Consider the following 24,646-nt stretch of genomic DNA (forward strand, 5'->3'; position numbering starts at 1 on the left):
CCAGACCACAAAAACCTATTTAACTCGTAAGGTAGCAGAAATTCAACAGAAATAATTATCCCCTGTGTCAAAGCTTCTTAAACGGTGGGTTGTGACCCCATATGGGGTCAACATAACCCCATATGGGGGTCATAAAAAATTTGGCAACAATAAAAGGTTATGTATACCTATTTTATATACCTACATACCTGGGGTCATAAAAATTTCTTGGGTGAAAAGGGGCCATGAGTAGAAAAAGTTTAAGAAGCCCTGCTCTATGTGATAACCTCCTCTCCTCTCCTCTCCATCTCTTCCTATGCCATATCTCTCCTGAACCTATTCTACCTTCTCCGGAAGCCTCTGATCTCTCCACCCCTTGGTGCTTTCTTAGCTCATCTTCAATCGCAACCTGATAGCTAGCCATTTCAACTCCACAGTTGTTCTTTGCATTTTAAATGCAATGGAAAAATAGTAGAAAATAGTGATCTAGCAAAAACAAAATGGTATCAATGCAAAATTAAGTCAAGTTTTCTATTAATATTTACCTTGATTTCTGGGGGCTGAGGAAAAAAGTAGGTTTAATTAACAAAGAATGAAGAGTTAGAGCTTTGTGGAGATTCTGAAGAATACTTTTAAATATTGCCTTCTATTGCCTTGCCTTGCTCTCTCCTCTCATTCTCATTTCCTTCCCTTGCCTTGCCTTCCCTTGCCTTGCCTTGCCTTGCCTTGCCTTGCCTTGCCTTGCCTTGCCTTCTCTTCCCTTCCCTTCCCTTGCCTTGCCTTCCCTTGCCTTGCCTTGCCTTCCCTTCCCTTGCTTTGCCTTCCCTTGCCTTCCCTCCCCTTCCCTTGCCTTGCCTTCCCTTCCCTTCCCTTCCCTTCTCTTCCCTTCCCTCGCCTTCCCTTCCTTTCCTTTCCCTTCCCTTCCCTTCCCTCCCCTCCCCTTCCCTTCCCTTCCCTTCTCTTCCCTTCCCTTCCCTTGCCTTGCCTTCCCTTCCCCTGCCTTGCCTTCCCTCGCCTTGCCTTGCCTTGCCTTGCCTTCCCTCGCCTTCCCTCGCCTTGCCTTGCCTTGCCTTGCCTTCCCTCGCCTTCCCTCGCCTCGCCTTGCCTTGCCTTGCCTTGCCTTGCCTTCCCTTGCCTTCCCTCGCCTTCTCTTCCCTTCCTTTCCCTTGCCTCCCCCTTCCTTTCCCTCCCCCCTTCCTTTCTTGTCTTTTCTTTTTTTAAGACTGGGTCTTTCCATCTAACCATGCTGGAAGACATGGGCTCAATCCTGCTGCTGATCAACATGGGAACCTTGACCTGCTTTATTTCTGATGAGGACCAATTTTCCCCTCCTTAGTTTGGTGGAACCCCTCCTATACCACTACCTGACCCCAAGGCTCCTCATTTTGGTGCTATACTTATTAAGGACATCTTTAAGGTTGACAGGGGAGAAGTTTTTCTTTTAGAAGAGAAACTCAAGTCCAGTGTTCATAGTTTGGGGATTGACTGTATCATGCTTTAAAATAAACAATGTTTGACTGCCAGGCAAAACTGTGACATAAGATGGATGAAATAGCACACCTAACCTTTCCTTTCTGGGCTCATTCCCCTTTTAATGATACACTCTCCTCTTTCCCTGCCATTGGCAAGCATGCTCATGATCACTCCCTCCTCTAAAAAGAATCTGATAAACCACAGTCTAAATAACTTATAAGGTTTTAACTGTGAGCATATTTCCTTTTTTCTAAGATATTATACTCATTGGTCAGTCATTTTTCAGTCATGCCTGACTCTTTGTGATCCCATTTAGGTTTTTTTTGGGCAAAAATACTGGAATAGTTTGCCATTTCTTTCTCCAGTTCATTTTTACAAATGAGGAAACTGAGGAAAACAGAGTTAAGTGACTTGCCCAGGGTCACACAGGTAAATAAATGTCTGAGGCCAGATTTGAACTCAGGAAGATGAGTCTTCCTGACTCCAGGCCTGGTGCTCTATCCACTGTGCCACCCAGCTACCCTTTATCATTCCTCCTCTCTAACTTTGTTCATCAGACTATGCATAGAAATGGAGGAAGTGGATATTGTGTGCATTCTAGGACAGATGTCTCTATAATCAATAATGTGTCCATGAAAGGCATATAAGGCACTGGATCAGATTAATAATGGTGAGCTTCAGTGTGACCTTTTTAACGGTTGCTGGTTCAGGCCTGATGAGAAGCTGCTGACCAATGGGACTCATTGCAACCACTGCTACTGTCCTCTCACAAGTACTTTTGTGTTTTCTGAATCATGCTAGTTGTCTTATACCGACCCTATGGTCTCTTGCCTTTTTCAAGGAGTTCAGCACTTGGCTTACTCTTTTCCTCTCCTTCCCATCTTCTCCCCTTAAAATAGGAGTCTTTGATATTCACGTAGGCTAGATACTCCCTCTCTACCCTCCTAATTCTTTGGCTTACTGGAATCCCATGGGCTACTCCATCCCATTGAGGCTCCCCCTTGGGAATCTTACCATTATGCACAGGTGTTCTACTTCCACAGTTAGAAACCACAACCTTCTCTTTGCTAACCACATTCTTCTCTCCTTTGGTCATTCCATCTTTACCTGTGCCTTCCTAAACCATTTCTTTGCTCTTGTGGAGCCCTCTGAGTCCTCTATCCCTCAATACTCTCTCAGCCTGCCCTCTCATCTGACTTCACTTTTCTCCCTTCCCAATCTCAACTCTATAGCTCTTCAACTCAACACTGTTCTTTGCCTTTGAATACTTTGTACCCTTCTCCTTTCATCCCTGTCATCTTTTGCCAGACATCTGCCCTAGAACATACACAATATCAGCTTCCTCCACTCCTACGCATAAGCCTATGAACAAAGTTAGAGAGGAGGAATGAAAAAGGGTAGCTGGGTGGCACAGTGGATAGAGCGCCAGGCCTGGAGTCAGGAAGACTCATCTTCCTGAGTTCAAATCTGGCCTCAGACACTATTTACCTGTGTGATCCTGGGCAAATCACTTAGCCCTGTTTGCCTCAGTTTCCTCATCTGTAAAATGAGCTGGAGATGGAAACGGCAAACCACTTCGTAATCTTTGCCAGGAAAACCGCAAATGAGGTCACAAAGAGTTGACCATGATTGAAACGACTGGATGACAATAACAAAGGGGAATGAAACAAGCATTAATTAAGCACTATATGTAATGTACTATGCTAAGCACCCTACAAATATTATCTCATTTGATCCTCAAAACAACCTTGGGTACTATTATTGGGTACTAAGGACTATTATTACCCCTATTTTATAGTCGAGAAAACTGAGGCAGATAGAGGTTAAGTGACTTGTTCAGGGTCACATAGTAGGGGTCTGAGTATAGGCTTGAATTCAAGACTTCCTTGATGCCAGGCCCACAGTTTTATCCATTGCACCATCTAGCTACCCCTAGAGGAAGTCACACAACAGTGCTTCCTCAGTACATTATACATTCATGTTATCCAACCTCCTCACTTAATAGATGAGGAATTGAGGACCAGAGGGGTTAAACTACTTTCCCAAGGTCACATAGGTAATGAATCAGGATTTGAATCCAAGTCCTCTGCATCCAAGTCCAACTCTTTCCATGCATCATGATGCCTCTCAAAATACCGTGCCTCGGGGCAGCTAGATGGCGCAGAGGTTAAAGCACTGGCCCTGGATTCAGGAGGACCTGAGTTCAAATCCGGCCTCAGACACTTGACACTTACTAGCTGTGTGACCTTGGGCAAGTCACTTAACCCCAGTTGCCTAACTAAAAACAAAACGAAACAAAACAAAACAAAATACCGTGCCTTGTGTGAGTATCATTTCATAAGGGGGTGATGGTAGTGGCGGTGGTGATATCTCCCAGATGTTTTTAGTATCATTTCAGGGACTGGGAACAGGGAGATTTGGCATCTGCGTCTTTCCCATAAAACGTGTTATTCCCTGCTTGTCCTAAATCAAAAGAATAAAAACTAAACATTAAAATTTCCATCATTAACATATGTTAGTCATCTAATTTGAGGGAGGTGGTGAGGGATGACAGGGCCTTCCTTAGTAGGTACTAGAATCTGGGCAAATCACCTTTCTGACTATGAGTAGGGGAATATAAGCCCTGTTTGGCAATGTTGTTGGCTGGGTAAAAATGGGCCGGATCACAGAGGAATTCATCCTCAGTTGGTTCACCATGAAGGGGGAGAGTGTCCAGGGAGGTTCTATCAGCTTCATCAGTTACTGAGGTAGGTATGCAGTGTTGAGGTAGCTCTTGTTTGTGTGCTCTTGGAAGAGTGGTCTCCAGGAGGGCCACTCTTTGGCCATGTAGCGTAATGCAGAAATGTCAAATGTGGGGCCTTGTCATGGCCCTAACAACAGACTGAAATGTAATTGGGAAATTTTTAATAAAATAAATAAAAACACAATAGAACTTTGATAATGTCAGTATGTAGTTTTCTAAGTCGATATATTCCTGTAGGAATCCTTAGTGCCTTGCCCTGCCCCACCCTTTTTTATTTGAGCTTGACACCACTGGTATAGTGGATAGGGTGCTAGGACCTGGATTCAAGAAGACCCGAGTTCAAATCTTAATTAGCTGTGTGTCTCTGGGTAAATCACTTAACTTCTGTCTGCTTCAGTTTCCTTGTCTACAAAATGGGAATATAATACCACCTCCCTCCCAGGGTTGTTGTGAAGATTAAATGAAATAATATTTGTAAAGCACTTAGCAAAGTGCCTGGCATATACAGGGTAAGCCAAAAGTTATGAAGGGGCCTGATATTTGAAAATTATTTTTTCTTTTTTTTTTGCCATTTAAAAGATTTGGGTTTTTACATGTAATACAAATTCATTTTCTATATATACTGTATATGATGCTATGGTATTGTAAATTAAAAACAAAAATAAAGGAGTTATTAAATATTTGTGACTTTTGCCCCATCCTGTAGTACTTAATAAATCCTTCCTTCCTTCTTCTTTCCTTCCATTCCCCCTCCCTCCTTCCCTCCTTCCCTCCTTCCCTCCTTCCCTCCTTCCTTCCTTCCTTCCTTCCTTCCTTCCTTCCTTCCTTCCTTCCTTCCTTCCTTCCTTCCTTCCTTCCTTCCTTCCTTCCTTCCTTCCTTCTTTCCTTCCTTCCTTCCTTCCTTTCTCCTTCTTTTCCTCCTAGGCTGTGGGAACAGACAAAAGGTCTCCTGTCTGGTAGTATGATTGCCTAGGTAGTATGTATTTTGAGGAAGATGCTAACATGTAAATAAATTGCATTCAGCTCAGCTGTTTCTCTAAAACATCTAAGGTGTTCTTCTACCCCAAAGACAGTACCTCCAACAGTGCCTGGCCTCTGACACAGGCCAGGAAGAATATAATATTTATAGAATGCTGTTTGTTGTTGGGGTTCCCCCCCAACAGATTCCACCTCCTTCATGAAGGTTTCTCTGATCATCCTCTAATCCCCTGAACTGAAAGTGATCTTTCCCCAATTTTCCTAGAGTACCCCATCTGGATCTCTTCTTTGTCCTGATCATATCCTCCGTATGATAATTATTTTTTTGTACACCTCATATCCTGTCTACTAAGTCATAAGCTGCTTTTACTTTTTTTTTTTTGGCAGAGCAATGAGGGTTAAGTGACTTGACCAGGGTCACACAGCTAGTAAGTGTCAAGTGTCTGAGGCTGGATTTGAACTTAGGTCCTCCTGAATCCATGGCAGGTGCTTTATCCACTGTACCACCTAGCTGTCCCCGGTCATAAGCTTCTTAAGGACAGGAGCTGTGTAATTTTTCATATTTGTATTCCCGAGGTCTCCACAGCCCAATGCCTTGAAATACAGTCCGCATGTAAAGAAGGTTTTTTGAACTCCATACCCCTTCTGAAGGGGATACTGGATCATCATCCGCATCTTGCAGGAGAAGCAGACTGTCATTTGACCCAACAGAGATCCCTGCTAGGGGTCATGGTACAGCTTCCAAAAAAGCAGAATGACAAGAGATGGTCAGGACGACAGTCAAATGCTTCCATTTGCCAAATTCTAACTGTGACCCTGAGGAATGTTCTTTGAATATTATTTACATCATCCGGAATCTGATCCAGTCCTGTGCTGAATCACAGCGGGGGTTTCTTTTTGGAGATCTCCCATTCCGACTCAGAGACAAATCAAAATAAACACCACTTCAGTTCATCAGGCTAAAAAAAAAAATAAACCCCCACCCTGAGAAGTATGCAGGAAACACAGAAAGCCTAGCCTTGGGAAGATCCAGGTTTTAGGCCGTGAATCTTCTTTTTGGCATTCTGTTTTGTTCAAAGAGCCCTCTGGCCTGCAGGCAAGCAGACTACAGAGACCAGCCCCATTAGGAAGGGGCCTAGAGCTAAGCCTGCCTTTTGAAGTTCTCACTAATTCACTGTATTTATCTTCCATCAGGCATCTTGTCAGAGCTAATATAATATAAACAATACAAAATCAGTCTGGTGAATCTGGGAGGGGGGGTGGAGAAAGAATGAAGGCTGTACTATATTTGGCTTGATCCCAATGGAGATTCTGGATCTTATTTACTAAACACTTATGGGTGGACTTCCTCTAGCCATCATGGGGTGTTTGCATATCCACATATGGGCACGCAATAACAATAGGATAAAAGGTGTGGTACAGTGGAAAGAATGCTGGACTTGGAAGTCCTGGGTTCAAATCCTCACCTGGCCATTTATTATCTGGGTGACACTGGGCAAGTCCCTTAACCTCTTTAGCCCTCAGTTTCTTCATCTATTAAAAAGGGGGGGGGCGCAGCTAGGTAGCACAGTGGATAAAGCACCAGCCCTGGATTCGGAAGGACCTGAGTTCAAATCTAGCTTCAAATACTTGACACATACTAGCTGTGTGACCCTGGGCAAGTCACTTAACCCCCATTGCCTTGACCCCCCCCCCCCAAAAATAAAAAGCGGAGGCAGGGACAGCTAGGTGGTACAGTGGACAGAGCACCGGCCCTGGAGTTGGGAGGACCTGAGTTCAAATCTGACCTCAGACACTTGACCCGTACTAGCTGTGTGTCCCTGGGCAAGTCACTTAACCCCAACTGCCTCACCAAAAAAAAAAAGGTGGGGGGAGGGTCAAAGGCCCCTTCTATCTCTTTATATATGTTCTTATTATATGCTTTTGTAGTGTTTTGGTTGTTTTTCAGTTGGGTCTGACTCTTTGTGACTCCATTTGGGGTTTTCTTGGCAAAGATACTGGAGTGGTTTGCCATTTCCTTCTCCAGCTCATTTTATAGATGAGGAAACTGAGATAAAGAAGGCTAAGTGACTTGCACATAGCTAGTGAGTGTCTGAGGTCAGATCTGAACCCAGGAAGATGAATCCTGATTCTAGGCCCAGGACTCAATCCACTGCACCACCTAGCTTCTCCACTATATGCCTATCAGTCTGCCAATATCCCTGACTGATCTTCAGTTTAGTTCCTGGGCTGGTGATTCTTCAACTCATTACTTTCTTTACTTGTCTGTAGGCTGCTGATAATAATAAGGGGGTATTTACATGGAAATTAATGTATTTACAAAGCACAGTAGATATAGTATTTCGCTGAATTTTCATAAACATCCTGTGAGGTCGGGACTACAGGTAAGATAACATCTCCATCTTGTTAATAAGATAAAAGAGGCAATTTGTCTGAGGTTACACAGTTTTGGAAGCTGGATTTGAACCCAGAACTCTCCTGACTCAAAGTCTGAGGCTCTTTCTTCAGCTATGATCATACTATTTGAGCGGCAGCTAGGTGGTGGAGTGCATAGGGCACCGGCCCTGAAGTTGGGAAGGATCTGAGTTTAAATCTCACCTCGGACACTCACTAGTTATGTGACCTTGGGCAAATCACTTAACCCCAATTCCCTTGAACCTCAGAGGCTGTCTTCAGTCATCCTGATGAATGTTTATCTTGCCACTGGACCCAGATGACTCTGGAGGAAAGAGTGAGGTTGGTGACCTGGCACAGTCCTCCCTCACTGAAATCCAATTCACTTTAAGTCATGACATCACCTCCTGATGTCACGGTCCTCTTGGAGAATGAAGGACAATAACAACGCTATCTAAGAGGAATAACAACCTCAGTTCCCAGTTATATAATACTTTACATAGCACTTTTCTCATAACAAACTTTGTGAAGGAGGCGTTTTCCATGATCCTACTTCTAGAGTGACATGATTAGTAAATAGCATAGCTGGGACTCAGACCTGCATCTTCCAGTTTGAAAAGTAGTGACTATCACTGAATTCCACTGCCTTTCATTACTATATTAAAATACATCTAGATCATCAAAAGATATTGAGACCCTTAACAATTTGCTCTGAGAACAAGAGTCAATCTTGTTCTCCAGAGTTGACTAAAATTTATTAAACCTTTACTATATGCCAGGCACCAGGCTAAGTGCTGCTGATACAAAGAAAGGCAAAAACCAAAAACCAACCAAACAAAAAAACCCAACAGCCTCTCAGGACCTCACCATCTAATGTGGGAGACAACATGCAAACAGCTAGTTATAAACAAGATATATACGGGATACATTGGGGGGTAATCTCGGAGGGAAGGCAGCAAGATTAAGAAAGACTGGGAAAATATTCTTGCAATAAGTGAAATTTTAGCTGAGCCTTGAAGGTAGAGGAGGGGAGCCCTCTAGGCATGGAGGCTATCTAGTAGAAAATCTTGGAAGTGGGATTGTTATATGTGAGCAATGCACAGAAGCCCATGTCACTAGATCAAAAAGTACGCAAGGTGGGGCAGCTAGGTGGCGCAGTGGATAGAGCACCGGCCCTGGAGTCAGGAGTACCTGAGTTCAAATCCGGCCTCAGACACTTAACACTTACTAGCTGTGTGACCCTGGGCAAGTCACTTAACCCCAATTGCCTCACTAAAAAAAAAAAAAAAGTATGCAAGGGGAGTAAGGAACAAGATTGGAAAGGCAGGAAGGGGTCAGGTTATGAAAGGCTAAGTAGGATATTGTATTTGATCTTGGAGGTGATGAGGAACCCATTGGAGGTTATTGAATGGGGGTGTGTTTGTGATATGGTCACACGTGTTTTTTTTTTGTTTGTTTGTTTGTTTGTTTTTTGGTGAGGTAATTGGGGTTAAGTGACTTGCCCAGGGTCACACAGCTAGTAAGTGTGTAAAGTGTCTGAGGCCGGATTTGAACTCAGGTCTTCCTGAATCCAGGGCCGATGCTCTATCCACTCCGCCACCTAGCTGCCCCCACACATGTGTTTTAGGAAGATCACTTGGATAGCTGAGTGGAGAATAGACTGGAGTGGGGAGACACTCGAGGCAGAAAGACTCACATTTAGCCAATATCTAGGCATGTAGGTGATGAGGGTATGCACCAGGGTGCATCAGAGGAGATAAGGGATGAACAGGAAAGACATTATGAAAGTAGGAATGACAGTGTTTGACTCGTATGTAGGGAGTGGGTTGAGAGAGGATGATACTACACCTAGGTTGTAAGCTTGGTTGACTCGGAGGGTGGTGCTGCCCTCAACAGTATTACTGTTTGGAAGATGGGAACGTTTGGGTGAGGGGATGGGGATAGTGAGTTCAGTTTTGGATCTGTTGAGTTAAAGATGTTTAGAGGACATCCAGTTTTAGACGTCTAAAAGGCAAGCATAATTTGATGCGCTTGTATAGCCTATATTGAATTGCTTACTGTCTCAGGAAGGGGGGAAGGAAGGGAGGAAGGAGAGAATTTGGAACTCAAAATTTTAAAAAATGTTAAAAATTGTTTTTACATCCAATTGGAAAATAATAAAATACTATTAAAATAATTAGATATGCTAACATCCTCTGCTTAATTGGTTGATCAAACAGATGCTTACATTGGTCATAATGTAATGGCATCGGACCAAGACAGCTTTGGTTGCTGTCCAGAGCAACAGGGATGAGGATTAGGAGGAAGACTGAAGTGATGCAAGGGGAGTAGATGAGCCCTGGGAGTTGACTGGCTTGGTACAATTGCCATTAGTTAAGTAAAGAAACCATTAGGTTGAGTAAAAGTGTCCACTAGTTTGCTGGAATTTGGCCATTTCTCTCTGGCTCCTGATGGGGCAGAAGGAATGGGATTATGGAGGAAGCCTGAGAAGAGTAGAAATGAACTCCAACCATCTTGTGGGAGGAAATTTTAAAAATCTAGATTCTCAATTAAACCCATAGATGGAGCTAGTATAAACCTTATACACAAACTCAGAGCATCTTCTCTCTCCCTCTCTGCCCCCCCCACCCCATGAATCCACCTTGAGAGACAGCATAAGGAAATGCTTGGTGCTTCTGATACCTATGCTGAGAATTGCCAGTGGCACAGAAATGAATCTTGTCACAGACATAATATGATGTAATTTGAGGGATGCTAGGAAGGTGGGTGCGAGGCCGACCAAAATGACCTGCCCCCTATCTGAAATTCTACAACTGGAATAGCTTTTTGGACTTAAACAAATGCTACTATTTTTTGTAGTTAAATTGTTGCTCCTACAAGTATCCTCTTTTAAAATCCAAATAGCCCTTGAGAAGGGTAACATTCCAGTCTTCTTAGTCCTTAGCACCAGATAAGGGAGATTGGGACACTGAAGCAATAGGACTTTGGAGCAGTGACAGAGAATTCTGGAGTAGAGCAAGGGTAGGCCAGGTGACAAGCTGACATAGACATCCTGAGGATACTGGAGACCTTATTGATTAGAGGGACACACACACACACACACACACACACACACACACACACACACACACGAAGGTACAAGAAACTAACTTTACCTATTTCACAGCCCACCTGGAAACCATGTCCAGCAAAGAGTCTTGCTCTTGTCAGATGTGTTGAGGTATTCTCCATAATGAAACAGAACTGTTCAGTATTCTGTCCTATTCCCGCCCACAAGGCTGTGCAGGTCTGTCAGGTTCAACTCCTCCTAGGCTAGCAGGTGGGACTTGTACCTTAGATTGGGAACGGGAACAGATCAAGGCAGATTAATTACCTTGAGGGCAAAACCAGACAGAGCCAGAGCCCTTCAAAGCAGGGGGAGTCTGAGCTCCCAAGGAAACTATGTCAGCAGGTAAAGAAATCAGAGTTTGGCGTCAGATCAACGCTTTGATCCATTTGAGTTTTAGCTGTCTTCGATGTCTAATTATTCCACAAGATTTGCTGCTTTCCCTTTTGCTTTTTTCTCTCTTTATTATAGTTTTGTTGATGCCTTTTGTTATTGCTGCTGTTCAGCCCTGTCCTACTCTTTGTGTCACCTTCTGGGGTTTTCTTGGCAAAGCTCCTGGAGTGGTTAGTCATTTCCTTCTCCAGCTCACCTTACAGATGAGGAAACTGAGGCTAACAGGGTGTGGCCAAGGGTCACACAGCTAGTAAGTGTCTGAGGCCGGATTTGAACTCAAGAAGTAGAGTCTTTCTGACTCCAAGCTCAGCACTCTATTCACTGCCCTATTATTTTGCCCTTTTGTTTTGACATCACAGTAATTTCCAAGTAATCATTTCCTCCCCTACTCAGCTAGTCTCTTGTAAAAATGATAAAAACAAAAACAACAAACCTAAAACAGTCCAGCAAAAATGACTCTTTCACTACATCTAACAGCATATGTAATATCCCCTGCTCCTCTCCAATGAATGGAGGGTGATGCATTTTCTGGACTTTTCTCTTGGGTCAAGAGTGGTCATTATAATTATACAATGTTCAATTATATTTATGACTATATATACATATGTGCACATATATAGATGCATACACATGTATGTGTGTGTGTAGGCCTTTCCTGGTCTCTTTACTTCACTTAGCATTAGTTTATGCATCATTCCAAGTTTCTCTGAAGACAGAATTTCTTGTTACTCAACAGTACTTTATTCATGTATGGGTCAAAAACTGTGTAACTGTTTTCCATCTGATGGACACCCATTTTGTTTCCAATACTTTGCTACCACATAAAGCACAAAATAAATGTTTGTTCATTGAAAAAAAATTAATTAAAAAGTTCCATAATGAAAATTTTGTTATATACAGCATTTCTTTCTATCTTTGACCTCCTTGAAGTATATCCCCTGCAGGAGTATCTCAGGATTGAAAGGTACGGACACTTCATTGCCTTTTCTTCTAATGGGAGGCACTAGAACACAAATTCTGGCCTTTCCCAACATCACTTAGATACTGGTCCCTGAAGGAAACTAGCCCATGGCAAAGTCCAGAGCTTCCACACCCTAGTCCTTTGGCCATACCTCTTTATTTTGTTTCACCTTCTAGTCCCCAAGACAGCACTGTGCATGCAACAGATGCTGCTAACTGACCTTTCAGAGAGGAAGACTAGAAGACACAGTGACTAAAAGTGACACATGAAGAAGCAACTCAACTACTTATAACCAAGTTCCTGGATTGAACATGTCCCTTTTTCCTTAGGGAAATGAACCATTCCACCTGTTCTTTCTACCTGAAATAGATTTATTAACAGGATTGATTAGTCCTTGCTTCTAAACTGCATACATATCTACCGAAAGACATTTGTCATTGACTCATTCAAAACACTTGGTGGTGCGTGCTGCCAGATGGAAGAGAAAGATAGTGACTTTACCACTCTGCATGAGGCCAACCTAATCTCTGAGGAATACCCAGTCTCTTGTGGCAGTCCTACCATGTGGGGAGGTATGGGAGCGTGAGGAAGAAACCTATCCCTGGCACTCCACAGGGAAGCAAAGAATTTGCAATCTGGCATTGGCAAAACCTCACTCATCATGCATTCCTTCAACAAACATTCATTCAGAATTTACTATGTGTTGTATATTGTGTTAGGCACTCTGAGAGAGAAAGAGCAAAATTCTTGCTTGCCCTTAAGAAGCCTGTAACTTGGACCAAAACACCGAAAGACAAGAGCCCAAGTGTTAGAAGGAACTTTTGCCTTTGTCAGACTGCCATGCTGAAATCCAGTTATATTATGTAAATTGAGGGAGTTGTAATAATAATAACAACAATAATAACAATCAAGCCATTCACTTATTATCCTATGATATGGACTTGGAGTTAGAAGGCCCTGGATCCAAGTTCTGCTTCTAATTGTGTGATTTGGGGTAAGTCCACTTTATCTTTCTTGGTCTGATTTTTTCTTTAACTTTTTTTATGTAAAAAACCAAAATTTTAACATCAATTGTTAAAAAACTTTGCGTTCCAACTTCTCTTTCCCCCCTCCATTTGCACCCCCCACCCTTTAAAACATAAAAATCGCTGGGCCAGATGACCTCTAATGCCCTAAGGCCAAATACCTCTCCCCTCCTGCCCCCATTCCTAGCTCCAAAGGTTTATGATTCTAAGATTCTCAAATAATGAGAGGATTCAAAACTATGTCATATATGAGGGGAGGTGGAAGGAATTGAGGCAATTTAGACAGAAGCAGGGAAAATTTGAAGGGTTGTTCAATGTGGAGTAGGGATTAGATTTATTCTGCTCAACCCCAGAGGACAAAACTGGAATTGACAGGGAGAAGTTACAGGGAGGCAGAATTTGGCTGACCATAAGGAAAAATTTCATTCCAACTATAAGAGCTGTCCAAAAATGAAATGAGGTCCCTCAGGGCTGAGTTTCCTCCAACCAGAGGTTTTTAATTGGAAGCCGTGTGACCACTTGTCAGGGATGTTGTGGGCAGGATTCATAGTTCAGGTAAGGGTTGGACTAGATGACCTTACTGGTTCCTATAAACTTGGAGATTTATGTTATTTCTTTCAGAAGTCATGGGCAAAAGCGACTGATGGGAGACGGGAGAGAAGAGAGGGAGAGAAAAAATAGAAGACTTGGTTCCTCTTCTCAAGGACTGAACAGGTTTGATTTTTATACAGTGAGAAGGGATTTATTCACCTATTGTTTCAGAGTCTTATCCTGACAATGAGATTTCAGGGATTGTAGAGTCTGGAGCCAGAAGGTCATGCCAAAACACAAGTCCCAACTATATTCCCAACAAGTACTTATCCAGCCACTTGAATACTTCCAATGACAGGGAACTCACCACTTTCCCATAATACCATCATAAGATTTACAACTGTTGAGAGGTCTTAAGGATTATCTGATTTAACCCCTTCATTATGAGCATGAGCAAAAGCTCATAGGGGTGGGGCAGCCAGGTGGCACAGCGGATAGAGCACCGGCCCTGGAGTCAGGAGTACCTGAGTTCAAATCCGGCCTCAGACACATAACACTTACTAGCTGTGTGACCCTGAGCAAGTCACTTAACCCCAATTGCCTCACTAAAAAAAAAAAAAAAGCTCATAGGGGCATGGGTTTAAAGCTGGAGAGGACCTCAGAGGCCAATAATTTGGTATTCAATCTATACTTGCCTAGTTGGATATCATGAGGGTGTGATATTCAATAAAGACCAAAGAACAAAAGTGCCAAATATACTACTGAGTGCTATGGGCCCACAGGGATCCTTCTGTGCAGCTTAGTGGTTCCTTCCTATTTAAGTTTGTCACTACTGCCCAAGAACATTTATAGTGCTACCTACAACAACATATAGTGCATATATATAGTGCAATATATATATATATATATATATATATATATGTATTATCTGATCTAACCCCTTCATTATTGCACTACATATATGTACCATATATTGTTGGATATATGTATATGTGTGTACACATATATACATACATATGTGCATACATATGCATAGGCAATAAACATATAGACAAATACACATAAACATACACACATATTCACACATATACACATACACATACATGCATATATCTATATCTCAAGCCAAGTACAATGATGCTAAGGAGGCAAAGAAGATAATACATTTAAGTGGGACTAATTAACAAGGCCTGCAGGAGACCTAACCTAGCCTTACTGTGCCCATCAGTTCCACTCTGTTCTCACCAGAATGTCCACTGGCTCAAATTTAAGCTCTCAGCCTTGAATTTGTTCAAACAAAGAACATGTTTCAGTTCTTCTTGAGAGGAAAGTTCCTGTTTTTAATTACTCTTTCTATCCTGTGCAATTGGCATCATCATTACAAGAATGGCCCTAAAATGTTCTTTCTACCACATCAAATGGGTTCTCTGGCTGGCCAGCCCAGTAGCAGCAATTCTAGAATACAAAATCATGGCACTTGTGCATTTTACCATAATTTAGACAGTCGTTTTCCTTTACTGTTTGGTTTAGAAAGTTTGAGGGAGTGAGTGAGTCAGAGATGTTGAGCTGACTGGAAATTATGTCAAGTGTACCTAGTCACACAAAGTTCCTTTCAAGAAATGTTAGGATATGATATAGATCTAACTTCAGGGTGTGTGTGTGTGTGTGTGTGTGTGTGTGTGTGTTGTGAAGTAACCTAGTAACCTATGGCTCAAGTGCTTAGGGCTAGCTTTGTGTATAAACCATATAGGCAGTGGCCTGTATGGCATGATTAAAGGGACCAAGGAAACTGCCTATTCTTCCTGCAAGCATTATTCCCTGTGACTCCTGATATTTCACCATTAGCAACCCAACTCCTTGGCGTCAAGCACTGGTCTCTGTGGAGTGGGTAGTACATTGGATAAATAACTTTATTAGATCATTATGATAAAGCCAACTTCCCCTAAGCAACAGATCTGTGAGTATCAGGTTGTGGGTTTGGATATGGTTGTAGTTGTGGTTTGAGATGTGTTTGTGTATATGTGAGAATGATGGGGAAGGGTCCCAGAAAAGTGAAATGGGAGAGATTCCACTCTACTCCATTCAACAAACATTTACTGAAGGCCTACTGTGTTGAAGAGTTCTCTGCTAGATGCTGGGGTTGCTATAGAGAAGATACAATCCATGGCGTTCACCATTTTGTAAAGGACAATGCAATAAAAACCCTTCAACACTTGGAGAATTATCATGGCCCACCTTAAATCTTCTCTAAGTTGAACATCCCTAGTTCTTTTAGCTAATTCTCATACAGCATGATTTCAAGGACATGCATAATTCTGGTTGACCTCCTCTGGAAGCTTTATACCTTCATCAGTGACCTTCCTAAAGTGCTGCACCCCAAATTGAACAAAATACTGTAGATGTGGTCTGATCAGGCACACTACATTGAAATGTACACAGTACATCACTCTGGTCCTTGGATACTATGGCTCTGTGATCACATTCATTTTTTGATACTTACACAACACTGTTGACCCATATTGGACTTGTGATCAACCAAGACCCCAAGATCCCAGATGAACTCCTATCTAATCATGTCCCCTCCCTTCTTTCATTTAAGATGTAGATTTTAAAAAATTGGGTGTTTTTTGGGTTTTTTTGGTGAGGCAATTGGGGTTAAGTGACGTGCCCAGGGTCACACAGCTAGTAAGTGTCAAGTGTCTGAGGCCGGATTTGAACTCGGGTCCTCCTGACTCTAGGGCCAGTGCTCTATCCACTGTGCCACCTAGCTGCCCCATAAGATGCAGATTTTTTAAAAACCCAAGTGTGTGAGATTTTATATATTTATCCCTAGTGAATTTCATCTTACTAGATTCAGCCTAATGTTCTAACCCATCAAGATCTTTTTGAAGCCTTTAGAGAAAAAAATGCTAGTGTTCTGCTCCAGTTTTGCTTTATCTGAGAAGTTGATAAACACGCCGTTGATGCCTTTATGATAAAATGTGAGACAGCAATGGTCCAAGTGCAAATCCTGGGGAGGGGATGTGTGGTTTTCCAAACTACATTTGAGACTCCTTTCCAAGTTTTAATGACAAGTCTTTAGGTCTAGCTATTCAACCAGTACTGACTTCACCCAACTGTACTGTTATTTAGCTGATATGTCTCCATGTTTTCCACAAAAATCATATGAGTGACTTCATCAAATGCTTTGCTAAGATGTAGATAAAGTTTGTTTATAGAAGTCTGTAAGGGGCTAAAATTCTAGCTATACTGTCTAAAATATCTAATGAGTGGTCGCCAATAAATTATAAGCTTTAGCAAGAGTTAGACTTTTAAGCATTTATTAAGGAGAATAAGAATTTGGTAAAGAGAGAGAGAAAGGCCTAGATTCATCTATCTATTAAAGGGAGAACACATTTCTAGCTCCCTTCTCCACTAGAGTCCTCAGGGAAAAAAACGAGTCAGAGTGCCAGCCTCCCTCTTCTTCCTCCCACAAGCAAACATCACTTCCTGACGTCAAAGAAAAGACGCATGGTCTTGCCCTCAGAGACCTTCTCCTCATGGTGGAGCTTTCCTACAGTAAGTGTCATTCCAATCATTACAAGTCCTCTGATCTATCCATTTAGCAACCCCAAGAAGAAAATGAGATTTGTCTGATATGGCTTAACCAAGCCATATTGGATCCTTGTGATCACTGACTCTTTTTATGTTTTCATTAACCATGCTTTAAATAATGTGTTCTAGAATTTTGCCAGGCATCAAAGTTAAGCTCAGTGACCTACAGTTTACAGACTTCGTTCTTTTCTCTTTTTTTGAAAATCAACACATTTGCCTTTCTTCAGTGCTGTGGCAATGTCTCTGTCAATGGCTCGGCAATTATATTCTCTACATCTTTTAGTACCAGATAATATAGCACATCTAGATGTGGTGACTTGAACTCATCAAGGGCCATTTAGGTGCTTTCTTTCTGGTTTATTATTATTTTTTTCTCATTAACTTATTAGAGATTAAGTATGTTTCCATTTCATATACCCAGTCATGCTAGGGTTTGGTAAAATTATTGGCATCACAGCTCAAGAAGTCACAGTGACTCCTTTCAAAAGAGCAATGATTCTTTTGGAAGAATAAAAGGATCTGAAGTTCAAGATATTTTTAAGGGGGCAGCTAGGTGGCACAGTGGATAAAGCACTAGCCCTGGATTCAAGGGGACCTGAGTTCAAATCCGGCCTTAGACACTTGACCCTTACTAGCTGTGTGACCCTGGGGAAGTCACTTAACTCTCATTGCCCTGCAAAAAACAAAAACCAAAAAACCCCATATTTTAAAAAAGCTACACTCAGCCTTCTCTCTGACTCTTACTTTTCTTACAAGAGGAATCAATGGGAAATTATGAAAATGATCATAGACTACAGAAAACTGGATTGAAATGCAGCATATTTCTGACATTCTCTGGCACAGGTGTAAATTTTTTGCTTTCCTGCTTCATCTAAAGTTTGTTTCATCTTTCCCCACCTCCAAATCCCAGACTCTCCACTGCACTTAATAAATGTTTATTGAATTGAATTGGTTGCCTAGGCAATGACAAGACAAGTCAATTCAAAACATTTAAGAAAAAAAATAACACAGTCCAGTTGGCAGTTTGAATTTTTTTTTCAAGGCCTCTTTATAGGCACACCATAGACTAAACCATCTTTAGTCCCTGAAGGAAGCTGAATAATCTTAAGAACTAAAGGTATAGGCACATAGCTTCTTGACGATTGACTGCTCAGTCAACAATTCTGCCCCCAGGCATTCTGACTTGGCGAAAACACACTTTGTCAAGAGGATAAAAATTCCAAGATGGCTCCCTGTGGCTAAGACAAAAAAAACCTTTCTTGGCGGGTTACATAGCTATATAACAAAAGACATGGAACTCAGTAACCAAAGGACACAGAATACTGAAAAGGTAGAGTCTCAGTTTTTCATCTTGGCAGTTTTTATGTGGCAAAAGTTTACTTTCAGAAGCCACAGGGGTGGATATAAAAATTCTCACTAACCTCAGTTCCTTGGAACAAAGCTGGTTTTGGGACATACTCTCCTTCCTCATATCCCTTTCCCCATTGGGAAATCCTGGTGTCATCTGGTAAGGGGAAGGCTCAGACACACTTCTACTATTCCCTTTGCTCTATTTCCTCCAGAGTCTCTTTACCTTTAAACTCCTCATCTGGGCAAGCATATCTGTGTTAACTGAACCTCCAGGAAGAGAATAAGCGTGTCTCTTAATGCTTTTTACAAAGCTGTGCAAAGTAAGTGATCTTTGGGGAATCAGCAATACTAGTCTGCATATGGAACATTTGGGGAAGGGTGGATAAGAATTTAGGAAAGGAAGAAATTCTAGTACTTTTGAATTCCTTTCATCTTTGGACAGTCATGGAAAAAGAAACGAAAAGCATTAAGATAAAGGAAAGAAGAGGGGGAAATTATTACTATTTGCTGATGCAATCGTTTATTTGGAACATCCTTAAAGAATTAACAAAGAAATGAAATGAGATGATAGCTTCGGTAAAGTAGCAAGATACAAAATAAAACCATAATAATAAACAATATTCCAATATAGCAATAACAAAATCCAGGAGGAAATAAGAGAGAGAATATTGCCATTTAAAATACCTACAAAATGATAAAAAAAAATCTGGAGAATTTTCTTTCTTTCTTTCTTTTTTTTTTTTTTTTTGGCAGGGCAATGAGGGTTAAGTGACTTGCCCACGGTCACACTGTTAGTAAGTGTCAAGTGTCTGAGTCCGGATTTGAACTCAGGTCCTCCTGAATCCAGGGCCAGTGCTTTATCCACTGGAGAATTTCTAAAAAAAGGCTTTTGTGTTTATGCCCTAGAGCAAGAGTTCCTTAACCTAGGGTCCATAGCCCCACAGGAGTCCCTGAAACAGACAACTTTTATTTTTCTTATTATTAGTGACTTGGAATATTTTCCATTTGGCTTAGCATTAGCTTGCATTTCATCCTTAGAAAACTACCTGTTTATATACTTTGACCATTTATCTAATGGAGAATGGCTCTTGTTCTTATATATTTGTCAGTTCCTCAATATGTACCTTACCAGACCTTTATCAGAGTAATATGCTGCAATGATTTCCTTCCCAGTTAGTTGTTTCCCTTCTAATTTTAACTGCATTGATTTTGTTTGTGCAGAAGCTCTTTTGATTTTTATCTTCTATGATCTTCTCTATTCCCCATCTGGTCATGAACTCTTCCCTTTTCCAAAGCTGCAGAATGACTCTCTTTTCAGGCAACAAACAAAAGAACTGTTACCAGGTTACACTTAGAACCATTATCTCATGAGTATGGGTAAACCCATTAGTGTCTTTCAGCTGTGAAATTGTCGATCTATCTGGAGTAGGCATCAACTGAATTTAATGGTATTGTTCTGAAACAAACAAAATTTAACTTTTGTTTCAGAGTATCACTTGATGACTGCTCCAAACCCAGCTTTCTATTCCATTCCATAAACATTTATTAAGCACCTACTAAATGAAAAGTATATTTGCTGGGGATAAAAAAAGAAACAACGCGGAGCCCGTCCCCAAGGAACATTCCATGAAGGTTGGGGGAATGCAAGACAAATACACAAAAAAGTATGATATAAGTAATTGCACATATATAACCTATATCTCATTGCTTACTACTTCAGGGAAGGAGGAGGGGAGGGAGGGAGGGAGGAGTTGAATCTGGAACTCAAAACTTTAAATAATTTTTTAAAAAAAGGATGATATAAGGTAGAATATGATAAAGGCCAAGGGAGGGTTTGGATAAAGTAATGCTTTAAGAAATATGAACAGGGAGAGATCAAGGAGGCATGTAAACAGAAGCAACCCTACTCCAAGAAGTTCCATTATGAACCACTTAGCTAGTTCTGGGAATATATGAATTATTATTTTTATTGGAGGGGTTTTTTTTTTTTGAGCCTTAATGATTTCATCAGTGAGGAAGGAGAACCCATGGTATGGAATTCCCTCCATCTCTTAGAGATTTGCCTGGGACACTAAGATATTAAATAACTTGTTAGTATATGTCACAGGAAGAACTTAAACTTGGAGTTTTCTTGACTCCAAGGTTATCAACCCTCATTCTACTAATCCATAGATAGCTCTTAGGCAGAATTTTCCAGTAGGGTCATCCAATTTATAGTGGATTTCACATTTTCAAAATATATTTTCTGCAATGATGATTGCAGTAACCTTTCATCAAGGCTTCTTTGTTTTGGCTTTCTTGTTTTCTTCCTCTTTTTTTCCTTTTTAAACTGCAGTCAGTTCCTAGCAACTGCCACATTTCATTTAAAGATAAAATTTGGTTATCGGGATACAATCAGAGTAAAGAGAAATATTTCGTAGAAAAGATTAAAGAAGTGATTTATCCTGAATTGGAATAACAATTTAGGGATTGTATTTTATGAGGAAAAATGCAACATCAATTTTTGGTCTCTTTTTTCTTAAATAAAAACGTTGAAAACAGGTTGATGAAAACATTCTGGATGGAAAAGTCCATTTCAGGTTACAAGCTTCTAGTGGTGCACATTCAGTCACATTCAAATGAAGGAAATTTTTGCTAGATGATTGTATCAAAAAGAGAATTTTTTACAGCTGTGCTTTTTAAAAAAGGCAGATTCCCCATGATTAAACTTGTGATTTTTTTGGCATGAACAATTATTATGATTTAAGAGAAAATGTGATTAAAAAAATTAAAAACATTCCCTAAATGAGGCCACCTATAAAAAGTTTCATCAGAAAAATATAGTTATGCTTACTAGCTGTGTGACCCTGGGAAAGTCACTTAACCCTCATTGCCCCACCAAAACCAAAAACTAAAATGTAATGTTATGTATGTTTAGGGGCAGCTAGGTGGCACAGTGGATAGAACACTGGCCCTGGATTCAGGAAGACCTGAGTTCAAATCCGGTCTCAGACACTTGACACTATCTGTGTGACCCTGAGTAAGTCACTTAACCCCAATTGCCTCACCAAAAAAGAAAAGAAAATAAAAATATAATTATGGCTAAAAAACCAGAGGAAAGGATGGCCAGTCAACAGTAATGACTGACTGGTCTTCAATACAACAGAACATAGCCTAGAAAATAAGATAATATTACAATATTTCAAGGATCTGTATTTTCATTTGGTATGGAGACTCCCACTAACAACTGTCACCCCTTTTGTAGCTTACTAAATGGGGTTTGACAAAGATGACCAAAAAAAAGGGAATATTCAATGTTGGAAGAGTTAGGGAAAAATACACACTAATGCATGGTACAGCCGCTAGGTGGCGCCATAGTGCAGAAAGTGCTGGACCAGGAGCCAGGAAGAATTGGGTTCAAATTCAGCCTCAGATAATTACTAGCAGTGCAACCCTGGGCAAGTGGCTTAATCTCTGTCTCAGTTTTCTCAACTATATATTGGAGATAATAATATCACCGACTTCACAGGGTTGAGATATCTTTGTAAAGTGCTTACCATAGTGCCTGGCATAGAGTATGCACCATATAAATGTGAGAAATTGTTTTTCTTAAAAACAAGCACATTTAATTATAAAGGATGCCCTTTTGGGAGGGGATAGGTAAGTGATATAGTGAAAAATGCAAGTCATAGAAAAACAAAAAATATCAATAAAAATTTGTTCAGGGACTTTTTTTTTTTTTAATTTTGTCAGGGCAATGAGGGTTAAGTGACTTTCCCAGGGCCACACAGCTAGTAAGTGTCAAGTGTCTGAGGCCGGATTTGAACTCAGGTCCTCCTGAATCCAGGGCTGGTGCTTTATCCACTGCTCCACCTAGCTGCCCCCTAAGGCCTTTTGTTTTCATGTAATTGAATGACCTAGCTTATGCTTCATGATCATCTCTATATTTAGCTAAGGACTCTCTCCCCAACCAGAGCTATGATAGGTACCTGAATTTCTCATTTTTTTTTATGATGTCACCATCTATATTCAGGTTTTTATTCATTTTCTATTCCAGTGAATTTTCACCATGTATAAGTTTAGGGACAAAATGAATCCCCCTATCAAGTGGCTTTCTAGAAACTTGCTAAGGCAGCATGGCAGAATATATTTAAAATATTGATTTTCTCTCAAGTGCAAATTTGTTCATTCTTTGGTGAGTTTATGTAGTCTAATTCAAGAGACCAAAGATAGGAATGGAGCAGCTGTACTTGTGCGTAAGATTTGCCTTATCTAAGAGCTACCAGGCAGAAAAATGGCCAACCCTCAGTTTATGTGGCTATTTAAATTCCATCTGCATTTGTTCAGTTATGTGGCTATTTGGAACAGGGCAACATGGGAATAACTGAAATAAATAGAAAAGCACCAAACCTTACTTTAGTCATTTTAATATATCCCCACCCCGACCTGTACTCCCAAACATTAAACCTTTCACTTAATATTTTATAAAGCACTTAACTCACAATGACTAGGGACAGCTTGGTGGTGCAGTAGATAGATTGCCAGGTCTGGAGTTAGGAAGTCTCATCTTTGTGAATTCAAATCTGACCTCAGACACTTATTAGTTGTGTGACCCTGAGCAAGTCACTAAACTCTGCTGGTCTCAGTTTCCTCATCTGTAAAATGATGTAGAGAAAGAAATGGCAAACCACTTCAGTATCTTTGCTAAGAAAATTTCAAATAAGGTCATGAAGAATTGGACAATAGTGAAATGATTGAACAACTCACAAAAAGAAAGCACAAATTTCTTTTTTGTACCCTGACCTATTATTTCATTGGTATAGCAACTCCTTGGTGTGGAAACTTTTGTTACCCATGCAGACTTACAACTGGTCTATAACTTATAGTCTTAGAAAGTTGTCTTGGGGGCAGCTCTGATTCTAGATTCACTGTTACACTGTGATTATCATCATCATCATCATCACCATCATTATCATCATTATTTTGTGGGGCAATGAGGGTTAAGTGACTTGCCCAGGGTCACACAGTTAGTAAGTGTCAAGTGTCTGAGGCCTGGATTTGAACTCAGATCCTCCTGAATCCAGGGCCAGTGCTTTATCTACTGTACCACCTAGCTGCCCCTATACTGTAAAAATTATTCCAATTTTACAGATGGAGAAACTGAGTAAGGTCTTAAGTGATTTGCTCATGTTCCCACAGTAGTAGAGTTGTAACTTGAACCCACATCTTCTGACCCAAAATACAGGGCTCTTGCTGCCATATTGTGTTGCTAGCCAGTACTGGGCCAGAGGTGTAATAGCAGAGGGGGAGTGGTAAGAAAGGAGAGAACATGTAGATTTACCCTATTGTATGACAGGAGCCTATGAGAGTATAACAGGAGATAGAGAGCTGGCCTTAGAGTCATGAAGATCTGAGTGAAAATCCAGCTTCTGATATATACTAACTGTGTGATCATGTAGAGGTGACTTAACCAACTGGATTCTATACTGTTCTTCAAACATCTCTCACATATATCCCTTTCTGTCCATTCATATATCTACTGCTCCCCACCACCAGCACAGGCCCTCATCCTCTATCTTGAGGAGTATTGCCATAGTCTTCCAACTGGTGTCCCTAATTAATTTCTCCCCACTCTAATCCAACCTCCACTCAAGCTGATAAATTGATTTTTCTAAAGCGTAAATCTGACCACATCCATCCCCTGCTCAGTAACCTTCAGTGGCTCCCTATTACCTCCAAGATTAAGTATAAACTTGTGCATTTGATATTTATAGCTCTTTATAACCTGACCCCTTCTTACTTTTCCAGTCTTATACTTTATTCCCCTTCAGGCACTTTATAATCCAGTTATACCTGTCTATTTGCTGTTCCTTGAACAAGATGCTGCATTGCCCTTCTCTGTGACTCTGCACTGGCTTTCTGTCATACCTGGAATACTCTATCCCCTTTCCTCCACCTCTCTGTTCCCCTGAGGTTCTTCCAGTCTCAGGTCAAATCTCAAGTTCAATAGGAGGCTATATTCCTGGTCTCATTAGTGGCTAGGGTCTTCCTCTTTGAGATTACCTTCCATATATTCGGTATATATCTTGTAGGCATTTCTTTATTTATATGTTATCTTCCCATTAGACTATAAGCTGTTT

The 24,646-nt window shown here is 41.0% G+C and overlaps 1 protein-coding gene across 4 annotated transcripts in view; it reads right to left on the reverse strand.

Moving 5' to 3' along the window:
- RAI2 (retinoic acid induced 2) overlaps positions 1-24,646 on the reverse strand; it is a 130,177-nt gene that overhangs the window by 40,552 nt on the left and 64,979 nt on the right. The window contains exon 1 of one of the 4 annotated variants that reach the window (XM_043998645.1): positions 10,723-10,744. The exons of the other annotated variants lie outside the window; for them this stretch is intronic. The gene's annotated coding sequence lies outside the window, so the exon portion shown is untranslated. Of the gene's footprint in view, positions 1-10,722; positions 10,745-24,646 lie in introns of those variants that run through there. 4 annotated transcript variants of the gene reach the window in all.

Source organism: Dromiciops gliroides, chromosome 3, assembly GCF_019393635.1.
Source record: "Dromiciops gliroides isolate mDroGli1 chromosome 3, mDroGli1.pri, whole genome shotgun sequence".
Taxonomy (NCBI): Eukaryota; Metazoa; Chordata; class Mammalia; order Microbiotheria; family Microbiotheriidae; genus Dromiciops; species Dromiciops gliroides.